Source organism: Populus alba, chromosome 7, assembly GCF_005239225.2.
Source record: "Populus alba chromosome 7, ASM523922v2, whole genome shotgun sequence".
Taxonomy (NCBI): Eukaryota; Viridiplantae; Streptophyta; class Magnoliopsida; order Malpighiales; family Salicaceae; genus Populus; species Populus alba.
Window position 1 is genome coordinate 7,182,497 of NC_133290.1, and position 19,269 is coordinate 7,201,765.

Below are 19,269 nucleotides of genomic sequence, written 5' to 3' on the forward strand. Positions count from 1 at the left end.
TATATATGTATTTTAACTAGGAAAAACCTCCATCCCCAAAAACCATTGAAGCACAAAGGTTCCGGATGTTAACATTTATCCAGAGCTTTTTTATTTTGATCAAAAGACTCTTTTGAGGGAATCCACCAAAAAACCTAGAAAAATCCTTTGAATAACCCTCGAAATCAATGAAAATAATAGAGAAAAAAAAAAGAGAAAAACATGAGGATATATTTTGTAAAAAAAACCCTAGTGTGAAGGTTTAAAGACTTAAGATGGAAAGTCTAGCAAGCTTTGGAAAGAATAGAAAGTAAAAGGGAAAGAAGAAATAAAAAGAGAATGGAGGTAGCAACCTATGGCTAGCAAGCTTAGAGAAAGTATACCCATATGAAAATTCAAGGGTGAAGTCCATATTGCCTGCCCATTCATGCTTTCTTAATGTTTAATAATATATTTTTTTTTAATTTTTGGCATTATTTTATGTTTTAGCATCTATATGGATTGATGAATAAAATTTTTATTTTGATTGATTAATCCTATTTTAAATTTGTTGTTAATGTTGTTGGGATGTTTAAAAAGTGTTTGTGTGTTTGGTTTTGACAGAATATAATATTTTTGGAATGTCTTAAAGGTAGCATTAGGTTTTTGATGGCTTTTTCTAAGTTGCTAACGCATGTTCTTGGTTCATGAGTTTAGTTTGGGTCTCAAAATATTTAAAAAGTCAGTTTTGGATTGAGTTTTGATGTTTTTGTTGGCTGATAACAAGATTATAGTTTTAAAAGTTGAAATCTTATACATGTTCTTGATGATTTGATGTTATTTGTTAGTGTATTTTTTTTATTCAAACATGTTTGTTTATGATAATGTGGTTTGTTAGGGCTTAAAGAGCTTGGTTTGAAAGCCTAAAATGTATGTTTTGGGTTTAACAGCATATGTTAGGTTTTATGGGCAACTTGGGTTCATGTTCATCCAAAGAACATTGTCTTGAGTGTTAGTTTTAAGTTTCATTTTGATTTGATTTTGGTTTCTGCAAGTTTGTATATCATCATTAGTAAATAATCTAAGGTTTTCATACATCCATAACATGTTTTTTTGGTTCTAATCATAGAGTTTTGGTTTTGAATTAAAATGTATTTTGATAAAATTTATGATGTTTGAGTACTAATCCAAGCAAATGGATACTTGATTTTTTTATCTATGCTTAATTGCAAACAAAACCTTATCTTTTATCTCTTGAAGTCTAGTTTGGTTTGATGTTTAAATTGCTGGATTTGAGTTTGAGTGTTCTTCATTGTTCTTTGTGTTCTTCGTTTTCCTTGGTGTTTCATATGCTTTCATTAGAAATATTTATGTTTTTGTGTTTATTTTTAGTTTTGATTTTATTTAGGTTTAAATCTCTGTTTTAGTTTAGTTTTTGGTTAAACTTAGTTATTTTTGTTCGGTTCATAGTTAAACCAGTGTTATTGGGTCAACCTATTTAAGTCAAAACATGGTCAAATACTTAAGGCTTTGTTGGTTTGCCATTGTTTTGATAAAAGAAATTTTGATTTAAGGGCATGTTTGGAAAAACACGTTCAAAGCCTATTTTGGCATATTTATTTTGAACAAATATATGGTTTTGCCAAACATGACCCTAAAAAAAAAAATTTACTTGTTGCATATGACTCAATCTTTATAAAAAAAAAATGCATTTTTATTTATTTATATATATATATATATATATATATATATATATATATATAAATTGTTAGCTTGGTTTTAAAAAAAATTACATGTTTTGATTTTTCCTTTGCATCTTTTGGAATTTACATCAAGTTTGCAAAAATTCCTTAAGGATTTGGCCAATATTTCAATAACTCTAAAATATTAATTCATAAAAATTAATGGTAAACATCCTAGTATAAATGTTAGACTTATAAGTAGCCTAGTATTTAAGTACTAAGAGTTTACTAGAAAATTTTCAGGATTATTTTAGATATTCTCTAATTTAATTGAGAGTATTTTTCACCATAATATATGAGTCGTGAAAAATTCTTTTGCCTTTTATAATAAGTAAGTATTGTCAAAGCACTTAAATAGACCCTTCTATAAGAATTTATTTGGGCATACGAGCTCATAATAAATTCCAAATGTCATATTTATTCTAGGAGTAAATCGGTATTCTAAGACATAGATAGAGTATCGGTTAGGAACCTATCAAAATCTTGAAATCATATCTAGACCACACAATGTAGCTTACCTCTAGTAAGGTGCGCTAGGGGTAATAATACCTTCTTTAGTCACAATAAGTCCCTTACCCCTAGAATTTCTTATAAGACCAGTACACTTAAGTCTTCTAATAACCCTAAACCAAACAACTAGATAGCAACTCTTTGATCTCGATGTTCTGTTACGTCGCGCACCCACATGCGATAGAATGGCAACTATACTAGGGAATTTCTTTTTATAAAAACTGTTTTGGACTAGGCTTTATGTGTTTTATGTGATTTATTTGATTTGATGTGTTTAAATTATTGCATTTGGCTTATTTTCTTTACACTTTAGCATGTTTTATCATGCTCATGCATGTATGTTGGATATGGAAGAATGTTTTCATACATCAATAGTTTATTTGTGATATATCACTTTGGAATGCACACACATGAAAAAGTTTAGATTTAATGGGGAAGTAATGGCTTACCCTGTGACTTTTAGTTAGGGTTTGAGTTTATGAAACCATCTAGTTATCTGTTGAGTGCTTAGACTAGTTATGATTGGTTTACGTGCCATTTCACTACCTACTAAAACCCCATAGTACCTTCACAAGGGAAATCACTAAAGCAACAAGAGATCCTTTTAAGACTTAATAGTGCCTACCTTAATATCTCACGTTAAAAGGACATATAACCTAGTTGTAGGAAGTATGTTCCACAAATGAATACTATTGCATTAAGATATAATTAACTGTAAAAAGCATCTTGAATTACAGGACTTAGGGCTAATAACATGGCCACCATTAAAGAGATGATCTATGTTGAATATGGGTTGGATTATGAATCCTTACAGTTGTTAAAATTGGATTGCTTAAGACTGAATAATAGTAAATTGCCACCTATTAGAAATGTGAGTTGCTCAAGAAACGACTTGAAGAAGCTCATCTCACACATGAAAAGCATCCGCGATGATGAGTTTTTAAGAAAATATAGGAGGATAGTGGAAATCACGAAGGTTTCCGTGCAAAATTCAACAATTAAAGCCTGATGCATTTTTGGGACCCCGAGTACCGATGCTTCACTTTTTGGAATGTAAACATGTGTCCTACTTTGGAAGAATATAGTTTACTAACCAAATTCCTGTGAAATCTATACAAAATCTACTTCCACCAAAGGCAAAACAAAATGGTAACTGAATTGGATGAATTGATTAAAGTTCTAGATCTCCATAAGATATTAGAGAAAAGTGTTACTACCTAAATTAGAAGATGATCGATGAGGTATTCGAAAGGAGGAAAAGACTCTAGGTAGAATACTTGCTTTAGGAATCTTCAGGTTGATGTTATTTCCAAACCTCACTGAAATAATCAGTTTAGAGACGGTTATAGCTTTTGCTACATATGAAAACACTCAGATAAATACCAATGAAGCAATATTAGTAGAAACTATCTTAACACTTAAAAATTGTAGGAAGGTTAGCAAAGGATTAATAAGATGTTGTGAACAATTGTTGTACATATAGCTGATTAATCATATAAAAACCAAAAGGCCAATATTTAACGACTCTTTATGGTTGAGTCAAAAACCATTGAAGATAGTTAAAAAAGAGAAAAAAAAAGGACTTAAACGAGGAAAATTGGAAAGTAAAATTGCAAGGAATTGTGTATGAAAAAGTGAAGTGGAAAGCCTTATGGATGAAAACAATATATTGCTTGATGAGTTATGGGCAAAGATGATGGGTGCATCTGATAACAGTGACTAGATATGTCAACTACACACCTGCTTTGGAAGTTATGAAGAACATTAAGCAAGACTGGAAGCTTCTGATATTGGTCAAAAAGGAATCAAATAGTTTGAGAGATCTGGTTACTAATGAAAAGTATCCAAGGTGGAAAAATCTATCATTAATCACCATCCCTATGACTCTTGTTGACGTGAACCTCGTGATCACGTGGTCACGCAACCCACAATCAAGATTGAGATCTGATCCCGGAAAGCCGAAATAGGTCTGATAGGAGTGTGACACAATAGAAACCTGCCCCAAGGCACCAACACTATTGGAATGAGTAAAATAACGCCACGAAGCCAGTTAATCTTCGATAAGTCAGATTCAGTTCGTTCAAGAACTGAAGAATGCAAGAATCACCCTCACACGTTAAAACTGAAAAATTCAGAATAATATTCATCAAAGCTGCCAAAATTTTGGCCTACATGAGTTTAAATAGTTCTTGAAAAGTTAACCCTAATGGACCCTTTATGTGGACTTATATGAGGTCCATTCAAAACTGGCCCAAAACCCTAAAATGAAAAGCCCATAACTTAATCCAAACAAGTCTTGGATCTTAGCTTAAAACAAAGTATGAATTAAGCCCAAACAAGTCTTGTGTTGTAGCTAACAAAATAAAATAAAGCCCTTATCTCATGGCCCAAATAAGGTTGTATTGGACCCCTCTTGCACATGGATAAGATGTACTAGGATCTCCTCTTGATACTCCAATGAACCTTCCAATTCTGACTTGGTGGAAACCTTCAAAACCAATGCATTCAATGCGTCTTTCAATGTCTTTGTCTTGGACCGAGTCATTGGTCCATTTGGAACATGTAATGGGTCTTTGCTGGTGTTTCTGGGCTGGTCCGCATCATCCCCTCTCTCCTCGAAAGGATTCGACCTCGAATCAAAATCTGTGTCAAACAAAGTAAGATCAGCAACATTAAAGGTAGCACTAACACTATACTCACTTGGAAGGTCAATTTTGTATGCGTTGTCATTGATTCTCTCTAAAACCTAAAAAGGACCATCACCACGAGGCTGTAATTTTGATTTCCTTTGGTTAGGAAATCGTTCCTTACGCATGTGCACCCATACCCAATCACCGGGTTGGAAAACAACCAGTTTACGTCCCTTATTTGCTTTAGAAGCGTAAAGTATGTTCTTTTTCTCTATTTGTAGTCGAACTCCCTCATGGAGTTCTCTCACCATCTTTGCCTTCTTTTCACCATCTAAATTTACCCTTTCTTCAAAAGGTAAAGGAATTAAGTCCATAGGAGTTAGTGGATTAAAACCATAAACAATTTCAAAAGGAGAAAAAGTAGTAGTTGAATGCACAGTTCTATTATAAGCAAACTCAACAAAAGGCAAACATTCTTCCCAACCTTTCAAATTATTTTGAATTACAGCACGTAAAAGTTGGGATAATGTTCTATTCACTGCCTCAGTTTGTCCATCTGTTTGAGGATGGCATGTTGTCGAAAATAAGAGTTTAGTTCCCAACTTTCCCCATAAGGTCTTCCAAAAGTAACTAAGGAACTTAACATCACGATCTGACACTATACTCTTAGGAATGCCATGCAAACGTACAATCTCTCTAAAGAACAAGTCTGCGATATGAGATGCATCATTTGTTTTATGGCATGCAATGAAATGCGCCATTTTAGAAAACCTATCAACCACAACAAAGATAGAGTCTCTACCTTTCTTTAACCGAGGTAAACCTAAAACAAAGTCCATAGAGATATCTACTCAAGGTTCAGTAGGCACAGGTAGTGGTGTATATAGTCCATGCGGTTGTACTCTAGATTTTGCCTTTCTACAAGCAATGCATTGTTCACAAATTCGTTGCACTTCTCTTTTCATCTTTGGCCAATAGAAATGCTCATGCAATACATCCAAGGTTTTCGCAACCCCAAAGTGACCCATTAAACCACCCCCATGTGCTTCACGAACAAGCAATTCACACAAAAGAACTAGCAAGAACACACAATCTATTCTCTTTAAACAAATAACCATCCATCAAATAAAACTTACCGAAAGCCGAATGTCCACATGCATTATAAATCTCAGCAAAGTCAGAGTCATTATCATACAATTCCTTCACATATTCAAAACCTAACAATCTAGTATTCATGGTGTGTAAAAGAACATACCTGCACGAGATTGCATCAGCTACGATGTTCTTTTTCCCTTGCTTATACTTGATTACGTAAGGGAAAGTTTCAATGAATTCAACCCATTTTGCATGCCTCCTATTCAACTTACCTTGTCCTTTCAGATGTTTCAAGGACTCATGATCCGAATGGATTACGAACTCTTTTGGCCACAAGTAATGCTGTCATGTCTCAAGTGCTCTTACCAATACATAGAGTTCTTTATCGTAAGTTGGATAGTTTAAGGTCACTCCACTTAACTTCTCACTGAAATACGCAATAGGTCTCCGATCCTGCATCAAAACAGCATCTATTCCTATTCCAGACGCATCACATTCTATTTTAAATGCTTTTGTAAAGTCAGGTAAACCCAAAACAGGTGCAGAACATAATTTCTCTTTCAAAAGAACAAATGCCAATTCTTGTTCCTCCCCCCGTTTAAACCCAACTGATTTTTTAACAATTTCATTTAAAGGGGCAGCTATTGTACTGAAATCTTTCACAAAACGCCTGTAAAAACTAGCTAACCCATGAAAACTCCTTATCTCACTTACCGATTTGGGTGTAGGCCAATCCTGGATGGCCTTAACTTTCTCCTCATCCATATCGATACCCTGTGCAGTTACAACATAGCCAAGAAACATAATTTTTTCCATGCAAAAGGCACACTTTGTAAAATTAGCATACAATTTCTCACTACGCAACACACTATGTACATTACACAAATGATCAAGATGCTCAGTTAAGTTCTTGCTATATATCAAAATGTCATCAAAATACACAACCACAAACTTACCTATAAATGCACGCACAACATGATTCATTAAGCGCATAAATGTACTAGGTGCATTTGTAAGTCCAAACGGCATTACTAACCATTCATACAAACCATGTTTAGTCTTAAATGTTGTTTTCCACTCATCACCTTCTTTCATCCTAATTTGATGGTACCCATTTTTCAAGTCAATTTTAGAGAAAATACAGGATCCATGTAACTCATCTAACATGTCATCAAGCCTAGGAATGGGATGTCTATATTTTACCATTATGTTGTTGATGGCCTGACAATCAACACACATCCTCCATGTTTCATCCTTCTTTGGCACAAGTAGCACGAGTACAACACACGGGCTCATACTCTCACGAATGTAGCCCTTTTCCATCAGCTCATCAACTTGCCTTTGAAGCTCCTTCATCTCCTCGAGATTGCTTATATAAGCTGGTCGGATAGGAATTGAAGCTCCGGGTACGAAATCAATCTGATGCTCTATCCCCCTCAATGGTGGTAATCCGCTAGGAGTATCGTCGGGGAACACATCATCAAATCCCTGCAACAAAGAAATAGCAACACTAGGCACAATATGATCAAGATCATTAGTATTAAAGTAAGCCTCTTTATACACAAGTAAGATCATTGGCTTGTTAGTGAAAAATACAGATCTAACCTCACCCTCTCTAGCATAAAAATTGGGTTGTTTCTTTAGTTTTTCCACACAATTCTCATCACACTTGCTGACTTTCTTCACTCCTCTTGTCTTACCTCCACTCTCGACCAGATTTGGGTGTTTTTGAGTTGTGGTCGAATGGTTTGATTTGTTTGGAGTGTTGGCCGAATATTTGCTTGTGTTTGGATTGGTGGCCGAATGGGTTGTAGTGGTTTGGGTTCTAGCCAAATCTGATGGTCTTCTCTCCCCTTGTTCCTCACCTTGATTTTCTCTCCCCATTGCCTCATGCTCACTTTTTAGCTTTATTTGATCATCATACACCTGTTTGGGTGTAAGAGGTACAAGAGTGATGGTTTTACCATCTTTTACAATGGTATACCTATTTTTAACCCCATCATGAATTGCCTTCCAATCATATTGCCATGGTCTCCCCAACAAGATGTGACTTGCTTGCATTGGTACCACGTTGTACAGAACTTCATCAACATATTTCTCAATCGAAAATGGAACGACAACCTGTTTAGTCACTTTCACTTCACCACTATCATTCAGCCATTACAATCTATATGGTTTAGCATGCTTAGCAGTACACAAATTCAGTTTACTAACAAGGGTGGCAATGCAAACATTAACATAGCTTCCACTATCTATAATTAAACCACACACCTTTATGTGTACGTAACAATGCGTATGGAAGATGTTCTCCCTTTGTTCATTAGTATCATCTTCTTTGACCTGAACCTGAAGTGTTCGCCTTATAACCAAGGACTCCTCAACCGGTAATGCTAACTCATCCCCATCACTATCCTCCAATGGTGGCATGCCTTCACAATCAGAACTGTCACTTTTAAATTCCACATTACCATTATCTCTAATCATCATGATTCTCTTGTTTGGACACTCTGAAGCATAATGTCCATGTCCCTAACACCTGAAACATTTAACATCACGAGTACGTTTAGTTTGAGTTTCAGATTTACCTTTGGCATCAGTAGGGACATCAACTTTAGCTTTTGGTGGTTCAGTTCTAGAAGGACCAAAGGATCTTGGGCGGACAGTGCCCTCTCTCTTTAGATTCGACTTCCAAGATGATGACGAACCCGAATTAAACGCTGGCCGAGCATGCCCCTTCCTAAGTTGTCTCTCCACCTTCGTCGCCATGTGAACCATGTCCTCTAGCTCCATGACACGACTAAAAGCTTGATGTCTTCTCCCAAGTGCAGGAGTGTCGAAGTAATAAATAACCCGGCAAGACCGGGGTCGAACCATAGAGAGGTTAATTGTATAAATTATAAATAACAAGACAACAACAATAACAACAACATCAATAATAGTAATAGTAATAGTAATAGTAATAATAATACTCAGTACGTGGCATTGTTATACCTGAGAATGATCTAAAAGATTGGGTCACAGGTTTCCAGCCTATATACTGAGTTTATGAAAAGATCAAAGAGATATATAATATAAACAGAATGCAAATAATAATAATAATAATAATAATAATAATAAAAGAAGAAGAAGAAGAAGAAGATGATGATGAAGAAATTAATGAGAACTTTGAGTTGAAAGATTAATGTAAGGATTAAACAACGATAAAAATAAATGTCAAGGTTAGAGGATCCACTAATGGTACTTTAAACAAGTATAGTATAAACTCTTATTACTCAATTGGAAACCACACATAAAGGAGGTTCCAATTAGATTATAAATTGTTAACATTGTTGTAACCCCTTTTTGGGTCCCCATAAAAAAATAATAAATACAAAAAAAAAAAAAGTTAAACAGTGCCGTTTTCAACGGCACTGTTCCCCTTTCTTCCCCGCCGAACACACAGCAGCAAAGAAGGAAAAAGAATGCATATTTAATGACACCGGTCCCTCAAGCCCACCGACCGCCGGTCCCTCTAGCCTACCGACCGAAGACATTGGCCGACCACCGACCGCACCGCCGAAACTAAGGGAGGCACGCCTGGACAGCCGCGCCCGACCAGCCGCCGCATGACCTGTTCCTTGGCTCCACAATGAAAAAAACATGCTCACGGGCTCTATAAATAGAGGGGAGAAGGGAGAGACAGAAAAAAAGGAGGGAGAAGAGAGGAAACAGAAGGGGGAACAGAAGGGAGAAGAGAGGGAGAAGAGAGGAGAGAAGGCAGAGAAGAGAAAGGAAGAAGCAGAGAAGAAAACAGAAAAAAACAGAGGAGAGAGAGAGAAGGAAAACCGCCGGCCACCGCGAACAGCCAGTTCCGCCGCCGCCACCCCTGCCACATCAGTTGCTGCCAACATCACCACCGCTCCAGGTAGCCTTTCCCGTCGTTTTTTTTTTTGTTCAGCTTCATCTGCATGCAGAACGTTTACGTTCTGCAGCAGATGAAGATTAATTAGCGAGTTACTGTGCTGTGCACAGTAACTCGCTAATTAATTCACGGTTACTGTGCATGTGCACAGTAACCCGCAGATTAATTCTCTGGTTACTGTACACACAGTAACCCGGTTACTATGTGCACAGTAACCAGCTCATTCTTTGGGCCAGGTTCGGCCCAGCCCATATTTTTGGGCCTGATCCGGCCCATTTTAAAAAAATCAAAAAATATTTGTTTCAGCATTTTACACTTTTTTCCGCGTAACTTTTATGTCATTTTGATTAATATTTGGTGGTATTTTTTTTATGTTGTTAAAAATACAAAAATCTGATTTTTAAATACCCGGTTTTCGTCAAAAACTTCCACAAAAATACAAAACAAATTAAAAAAAAAAAGAGAAAAAAAATGTTTTTGTGCATACGGCCAAGTGTCTCAAAGCTAAAAATTCATATTGTATTTTTCATACACCAAAAAAATTGTTTTAGCATGCATTTTGGCTTTAATAACCAGTTTATTAAAGTCAAGAGAATATTGGCCAATATTTCAAAAACAACAAAAAATTTATTTTGTTTGTCTCTTAGTATCCGGGGTATGACTTTACACGTAATGCATATTCCGGATATTTAATTCTTTTTTTTGGACAATAAAACCTGGGGTATGACATTACACGTAATGCGTATTCCAGATATTTAATTCTTTTTTTGTTTGAACAATAGAACCCGGGGTATGACATTACATGTAATGCATATTTTGGACAATAGGAAACCACAACATGACTTAGATTTTATTAGACAAAACAATGCAGCCTACCTTAGGTAGGGCGTAGTTGGGGTGGTAATACCTTCCCTTTACGCAACCAGTCTCCGTACCTGATCTCTAAAGACCAGTAAGGGTTCCTAGTAACCAGAATACTAGGTGGCGACTCCCAGTCCATATTTTCACATGTAGAGACAAGAATTCCTTGTCTCTCCTTATTTGCCAGGAATAAATATTCCGATGTTTTTTCCTTGAGGGTGGACGATCGCTGCGCCGCCGCACACGTGCGACAAACATGACTACATTAGTTATCTTATTCGAATAAAGCTAATACTTGTAAATGTTGGCAGGCATTCATGATTATAACTTATGTTAACAACAAATCAAGTTCCTTTCATAGCTCAGGTGTCGGTTATACCATACAGTATGGGCCTCCTTTTATAGGCCAAAATTTGGAACTATTGATTTGTTAATTAATTGATGAGTGTGTGGCCACATCTTGACTTGGTGACAATCCTTATCTTCTTGTCTGAACAAGACATCATTGCTAACATCATAATTTGCCCAAAATCCTCAGGAATGTTCTAGGAAATTGTCTCATCTTTCCAAAAAAAAAAAGATGAGGTCATTTGGACTTCTAGAACTCAAGATATGGGTTGAACACTAAATAGTGTCTGGGCTGTAGGACAGCTTCGGACTTCTTCGTTGTTCCTTCAGTTTGGACTTCAAAACGGCCTTTTTAAATCTTGGGCTCCACATGAAAGTTGTATGCCTTTGTCTTACCTTTCCATCCATATAAAATGGACCTAAATCCGAGATCTAGAGCTCCAGATATGATCTAATTACCGAGCAATGTTCCAGTTTGGACTGCACCGGCATCTCTTTTCTAAGTTTGGCCATCTCTTTGTCCTTTCACTTTCAATACTTAAAATCATCAATCAATCCTTTTATTTATGTGATAGGCCTGCATTTAAAATGAGCATTTACCATAAATTAAGGTATCTTATAGTATTAAACTTGTTATTATAAAACATGTTTTAGTTAAGGAGTTATTGATACTTCAAGTACAAAATGATGTATCAATCAAGCCACATAGTGTTGTAGCTCAACCACATTAGCAATGTCCCAATTCAACCCATTAAGAAATCTAGCCATGGTGGCTTCTCTATCCTCAACAACATTAGCCCGAATCATTGTTATCTCCATCACTTTGTGATATTCATCTACTGTCTTATAACCTTGATTCAGACCTTGGAGCTTCAGATATAAGTCTCTATAATAGTGGTTTGGCACAAATCGTCTCCTCATTAAGACTTTCATCTCCCTCCAAGTCTAAACGGGTCGCTCGCCATTCCTCCTCCTACTAATCACAATCTGATCCCACCAAATCAATGCATCACTTTTTTTGTTCAGAATAGCTATGGCAATCAAAAATCCAATTCACCTTTTTCTCCCACTCCAAATAAGCCTTTGGATTGTTTTTACCTTGAAAGCTAGGAATTTTTAGTTTAATGGTGTCCAAGTCCCCATCCATATCTTCATAAGTGCTCATGCCACGGAAATTCACATTCCTCCTAGCCATGTTCGGTCCAGACCTGATTCCTTGGCCAGCTGATGCAAAATCATAGTCATCTTCACCCCCATCTACGTTTTCATCAACAGACTCTTCAAAATCAGATCTGACATTCCGTGCCGCCATACAGACCGTATTTCCCCGGCGATCAGCCCCATTATTCTGTTGCTTTATTGAATTCACCTCATCTTTCAGATCCTTGTATGTCCTAGACAACAGCTCAAGTTGCTGGCCTATGGATCGCAATTGGAAAGCTACGTCAACGTTTTGTGTCGTTGATTCGTTGTTTTCAGACATTCTTTGAATCTGCAAAATTTGGTCAGTAGCAAAAATATATCCTCACACCTCTCGTGTATCACATAAAATAAAATCAAGGCTTTTCACTCTATTAAGCTATCTACGCCTTTTACCTCACAACTTGCTTTCTTTTGGTTCTTTAGGAACTGAAATCAACAAATCAAAGTTAGTAGCTTTCGCGGCGCACTGTAATTATAATTTTCAGACTCAAGAAGCAAAACAATATACTGAAAACAAACCAAAATGAAACTACGATTACGATTTTGCGAGTAGCAATGCAAATTCGTGCGAATTGTGGACGAAACGAAGACACGAAATAAAACAAAAGGGAATATTAGCAAAAACAATTACTTGACTCCTAGATAACCCAAATATATTAGAAATAAAAAGATTAAGACAAACCTAAACAGTATAGATCATGTTCTCAAACTTGACGCAAATCTATCCTATTACGTAATTTTTACGTAACAGAATTGAAACCCAGACCAAACGATCTCGAAATGACCTCAAATTCAATATTTGGTAATACAAGACTATGAAAACACTAATACTCAATTTATAGGTCGTTCTCTTATGTCTAGGTACCCAAACCCCTTGTATGATCAGTTTGCGGCAGAATTGAACCTCCAATTAAAACCTCTAAAAACCGATATCAAAATAATCCCAAATTTAATATGTGGTGCAATCGCATACCCAATACTCAGAATATGAAGTTTCAATAGATTCCAAGGTGTTTTACCTAGGGTTCACTAAGAGTAGTGTTTTGCGGCAGAATTGAAACTCGAATTCAAACCTCAAGCAAATAATATCAGAATAAGCCCAACTTTGATATATCATGCGATCCCACCCCTAATAGACTAAATATGAAGTTTAAATTGATCCCGAGGTGGTTTGCTTATGGTTCACCAAGATTTGTGTTTCTGCGACAAAAATTGAATGATCCTTCAAATTTCAACTAATCACTCTTTTCTCTATTTCTTTCTGATTTTTTTTTCTTTTTAACAAACTGGTATGATTAGAGATAGTAACAAGATGAAATATAAACTTTTTTTTTTTTTTGCTTAGATAACACAAACACGAAGAACAAGAAGATGGATGCAAACACTGAAAAACTTAAGTTGCACTAAAAAAAACAAAAATAACAGAATGATATGACCTTGTTTCGGAGCCTAGCTCTGATACCAACTGATGCGAACCTCGTGATCACGTGGTCACGCAACCCACAATCAAGATTGAGATCTGATCCCAGAAAGCCGAAATAGGTCTGATAGGAGTGTGACACAATGGAAACCTGCCCCAAGGCACCAACACTATTGGAATGAGTAGAATGACGCCACGAAGCCAGTTAATCTTCGATAAGTCAGATTCAGTTCGTTCAAAAACTGAAGAATGCAAGAATCACTCTCACATGTTAAAACTGAAAAATTCAGAATAATATTCATCAAAGCTGTCGAAATTTTGGCTTACATGAGTTTAAATAGTTCTTAAAAAGTTAACCCTAATGGACCCTTTATGTGGACTTATATGAGGTCCACTCAAAACTGGCCCAAAACCCTAAAATGAAAAGCCCATAACTTAATCCAAACAAGTCTTGGATCCTAGCTTAAAACAAAGTATGAATTAAGCCCAAACAAGCCTTGGGTTGTAGCTAACAAAATAAAATAAAGCCCTTATCTCATGGCCCAAATAAGGTTGTATTGGACCCCTCTTGCAAATGGATAAGATGTACTAGGATCTCCTCTTGATACTCCAATGGACCTTCCAATTCTAACTTGGTGGAAACCTTCAAAACCAATGCATTCAATGCATCTTTCAATGTCTTTGTCTTGGACCGAGTCATTGGTCCATTTGGAACATGTAATGGGTCATTGCTGGTGTTTCTGGGCTGGCCCGCATCACTTGTATTTGAAGTCAAGATTCGTAAGCTATCAAACCGATTAAAAGAAAAAGGATTAGTAATGAGGAAGAGTAAAGAACAAATAGAAAAACTTTAAATAGAGGTGAGCATTGGTAAAGCCCTCGGTAAATCCCTCGATAAGCAAATCCTCACTAAAGAAAAATTGAGAAAGTTTACAAAGCAATAATTGTAAGAAAAGGACAACAAAATTATATCCTTAGAGAAGCAACTGGAAAGAGAAAAGGCAGTTTGAAACCAAGTTGAGGAAGGGCGAGAAGAATTGGGAACACATTAGATGCAAATCAGTATTAAGCTAAAGGCTTTGAAAAACAATTTCAATGATTGTAAAACAAAGGCTGATTTGTCTTTAAAAACCTAAGCTGAATTAGAAAGTCGGATTGGCCAGTATGAAAGGCTATATAAAAAGCATATAATGCTAGAAAGTGAGTTGGCTAAAGTAAAAGCCAAAGGAAAGGTTGTCAAGGTCTTCAAAATTGATTTGGATAAAATGAGAAATGAGATTAACCTACTAGAGAAAAAGCTCGATAAAGAAAAGGTCAAGGCAAAGCATTTAGAAGAGAAGAACAAACTAGTCGAGCACCATAACCAGATGATTGACACCAACAATAATCAACTAAACATGAACAATATGTTCCTCTTAGAAAAGATAAGAAACATGGATGAGTAGATTGATTGGGCCTCTATATATGCCTAAAGAATCCCCCACAATACCCGCTAAATTAGTAGGGATGTTCACCAATATCAACAAAGCATGACTGAGATTGATGCTTTTTTTAGGGACATACAAAACAAAGGCTTTGTCTTTCTCCCTGTAAATAATGATGATGAGTAGATTGGATTTCAAATATAAAATTTTTCATCAAGTATTAATGAAAAAGGGCTTAGACCCAGCCTTATAAGGCAATATCTTTTTATGATGAGTGTATTTTTATTAAGTGTTGGCTTACATTAGATTGTATTGGTAGGTACGAAAGGATCAAAACTCCTACCTATTTATAAAAGAATAATGGTCATATATCAGCCTAAGGTATAGCTAATCTATATCCAACATACATCATCATGATGACAAATTATAGGTACATTTATGAATTATGGAATGAGTTTGACAAGTATTCAAAATATAGAATATTAGGCTTTTTAAAATGATGAAGAATAAAGAGAGGGATCACTTGGAGGCCCACTACCTAAAAAAGGTAGTAGATATTAAAAATAATATGGCTCGAATAGCTATAAAACTTTCATGAGGAGTCTAAGATTTAAAAAAGTCATTTTCAAGTCCAAATTGTAACAACAACAGAGAAGTATGAATCTGTCTTGCAGCTCAGACATTGTTCAGTGTTCAGCCCATATCTTGAGTTCTAGAAGTCCAAATGACCATAATTTTTTTTATTGGAAAGCTAAGACAATTTCCTAAAACTTTAATGAGTTAAGTCTGTTCAAATTCTGAAGTTATCAACAACGTTTTGTTTAGACAAGAAGATAAGGATTGTTACCAAGTCAATATGTGGCCACCCACTCAACAATTAGTCATCAAATCAATAGTTCTAAATTTTGGCCTATAAAAGGAGGCATTTGCAATGCATTTAGGCATCTTGGTTTTCAAATCAAGATCATGCTTTTTATTTCTTTCTTTATATTTTTGTAATGTTTAAGTTTTATTTCATGTTATATGTTCCTTAATCTCTTGTTTATGGTTTTCATTTCCTTTACTATACTTGTGTTCTTATATTGTTTATTTATGTTTTTCTTCTTCATTATGTTTAGCTAAGTTTATTATGCTAAGGTGAAAAGGTTTCACTAATGGTGTTGAAACATGTATAATATAAACTCAACATGGATTTCAATGTTTATATCCAAGAAAGTTTGTTATTAACATGTCTTATCTTTTTATCTTATTAATTCTTAACACCTTGCTTGTTAAATGGTTAATCTAGATTTGTGTTGTATCACACTTGGTACAACAAATGCTTGGCACTTTCATAGCCAACCGTATGGTATAACCTATATATGTGCTATGAAAGGAACTTGATTTGTTGTTAGCATAAGTTAACATCATAAATTCCTAACAGTATTTAAAAGTATGGTGTTACTAAAATAAGATAATTAATATGATCATGTTATAAATTTATAATGAATTATTAAGGATAAATCATTTGATTGGAACCTCCTTTGTGTGTGGTTTCTAGTTAATTAATAAAAAGAGTTTATACTACACTTATTTCTAATTCTGTTAGTGGATCCTCTAACCTTGACAATTGTTTTTATCTTTGATTAATCCTCACATTAATCTTACATCTCAAAGTCCTCTTTAACTTATTATTATTATTATTATTATTTGTAATTTATATAGTTAATCTCCCTATGGTTCGACCCTAGTCTTGCCGGGTTATTTATTACTTCGACACTCCTGCACTTGGGAGAAGACATCAATCTTTTGATCGTGTCAATTCAATGAACCTAAATTTAAATAAAGACCCTAATTTCTCTAAAAGACCTAATAATAACTAAAAGATAAATAAAAAATAGTCCAACTAATTTAAATAAGACTAAGTCATTTTCCTAATATGTTGGCAGAATCAAAGCCTAATTTCAAACGCATTGTTCTGTCTCGTCTTAATGAATTAAAAGATGTGTCATATATTACTGGAAATGTATGGATGTCTAATTTTCAATGTAACTACAATTTCATTAATAATCTATTTGTAGCTCCAATTATGACTAAAACAATAGCTAAAGGTCAAAACTGATAGATTCAAATCTTTTTTCCAATTTTTTTTTTGTAATGTTTGAATGCCCACCCATAAGTCCTTATTGAATATGAATTAAATTAATTAAGGCTTGTACTTCATTATTTAATATATTATTGGATTCCATTTTAGCCCATGTGTGTCTTGAAGAAGTCTATTGAAAACCTATTTGAACCTCTTAACCCTAAGTCTTGTCAGTTAACCAAATAGAATCTCTAACAATTCTGTTGGTATTACTTAGATCGCATCAGTTGATTGAGAGTTGGGCTTCATAATTTTCTTATTTGATTTATATAGGGTAATCTTGTTTTCATGACTTGGATTACAAATTTAGTTCATTATGATTTGGGCTTCATAATTGTTTTTATTTGCTTTCTATGAGGTTATTATGTTTTTATGACTTGGATAGTGAGTTTAGTTCATTAGGATTTGGGCTTTGTGATTTTTCTCTATTTGCTTTCTTTAAGGTAATATTGTTTTCATCAATTGGGTCACGAGTTTAGTTCATTAGGATTTAGGCTTTGTGATTTTTCTTTATTTGCTTTCTAAATTTGCTTTCTTTTATGATTTCATCATTCAATAATTGGTTGGTTTAAAGCTGTACTTCATAATTTGTTTTCAAATTGCTTTCTATGAGGTGATTCTATTCTCATGACTCGGTTAATAGGTTTTACGGGTTTACATAGGTTGACTCGAGCTATTTGTTTTCTTCTTCTTCTTCTTCTTTTAAATTGATTCTTTTTCTTCATCCTTCAATTGTTTTTCTTATTGAAAATTAGGCTTTCTATTTTATTTCGTTACAAGGTTATCATGTTTTCATGATCTAAATCATAGGTTAGCCAAGATTAATCCAAATCAATCTGATATATCACTATATCAATATAAAAAAAATGGTGTTATATGATATTTTACCATCTTAGTGTTTAAAAAGGATATTGTCTGATATATATTATCAAATTTCTAATTCATTGTTAATTATTTTATATTAAAAATTATATTAACAATGTTTTTATATTATTTTTTGCATGATTTAAAAAAAAAAATTAGACCACCTGCGCTCGTGTGATCTAAATATCTAGTTTAATAACTAATTATTGTAATGCTTGGTAAAAATATTTTTTGCGGCATTATCTGATCAACATATAACTTGATTTTGAAATAAAAAATCCCAAAACCTAAAAATTTAAAAACATAAAACATATTAAAAATCACCAGGATGATGTAAAATTTTCCCACTTCAAGTAAAACTTGGAATATCTTTATATAAAAAGATGACTGTAAACTTTATGTTATAGGAGAGTCCGGAAGTATTTAATGAATTAAATAGCAAAAGGATCTAATGGATAATGGATATACTTAAAGTAAATCAATATGGTTAGGATAAATGGGTTATTTATTTCATCGAATCTTGCACGTTAAAAAAAACCATAAATGAAGTCTAAATTGCTAAAAATTCAAGTTTGGTGTTGAAACATAAGATTCCATAACAAGTTCATTTATGTAAGAAAAAATGGTAAAAATTACGTATTTTTTCTTGAAAAAAAATTAAAATAATATATTTTAATTTTTAAATTTTTTTTTAATATCATTACATTAAAATAATTCAAAAATACTAAAAAAATATTAATTTTTTTTTTAATTTTAACAAAAAAAAAAAACAAAAAAAAACTCATTCCTGAAAGTCCCAAAGTTCAACTAAAATGTATGCCACAGGCAGGCAAATCCGTGCCCTTTTTTGCTATGGCTTTTCTTGAATTTCAATAGTTTCGATGTGACTTAGATTGACACCTGTCAGTATGCCATTGGTTTCTTTGACGTAAGCCAACGAAAAACTTAAGCGGAGGAGGTTCTTAAATGGGCAAGAAAAGGAAGTACAAGGCATGTTGTGACAAATTATTAGTAAGAGGTCTAACCGGATTAAACTCAAAACGTACGGGGACCAATAGTGATTCTTGAATGCGCTTTTAAAAATATATTTGTACTAAAAATATATTAAATTAATATTTTTTTATATTTTAAGATGAAAATAAAAAATATAAAAATTTAATATATATCTTTTAAAAAAATACTTTCAGG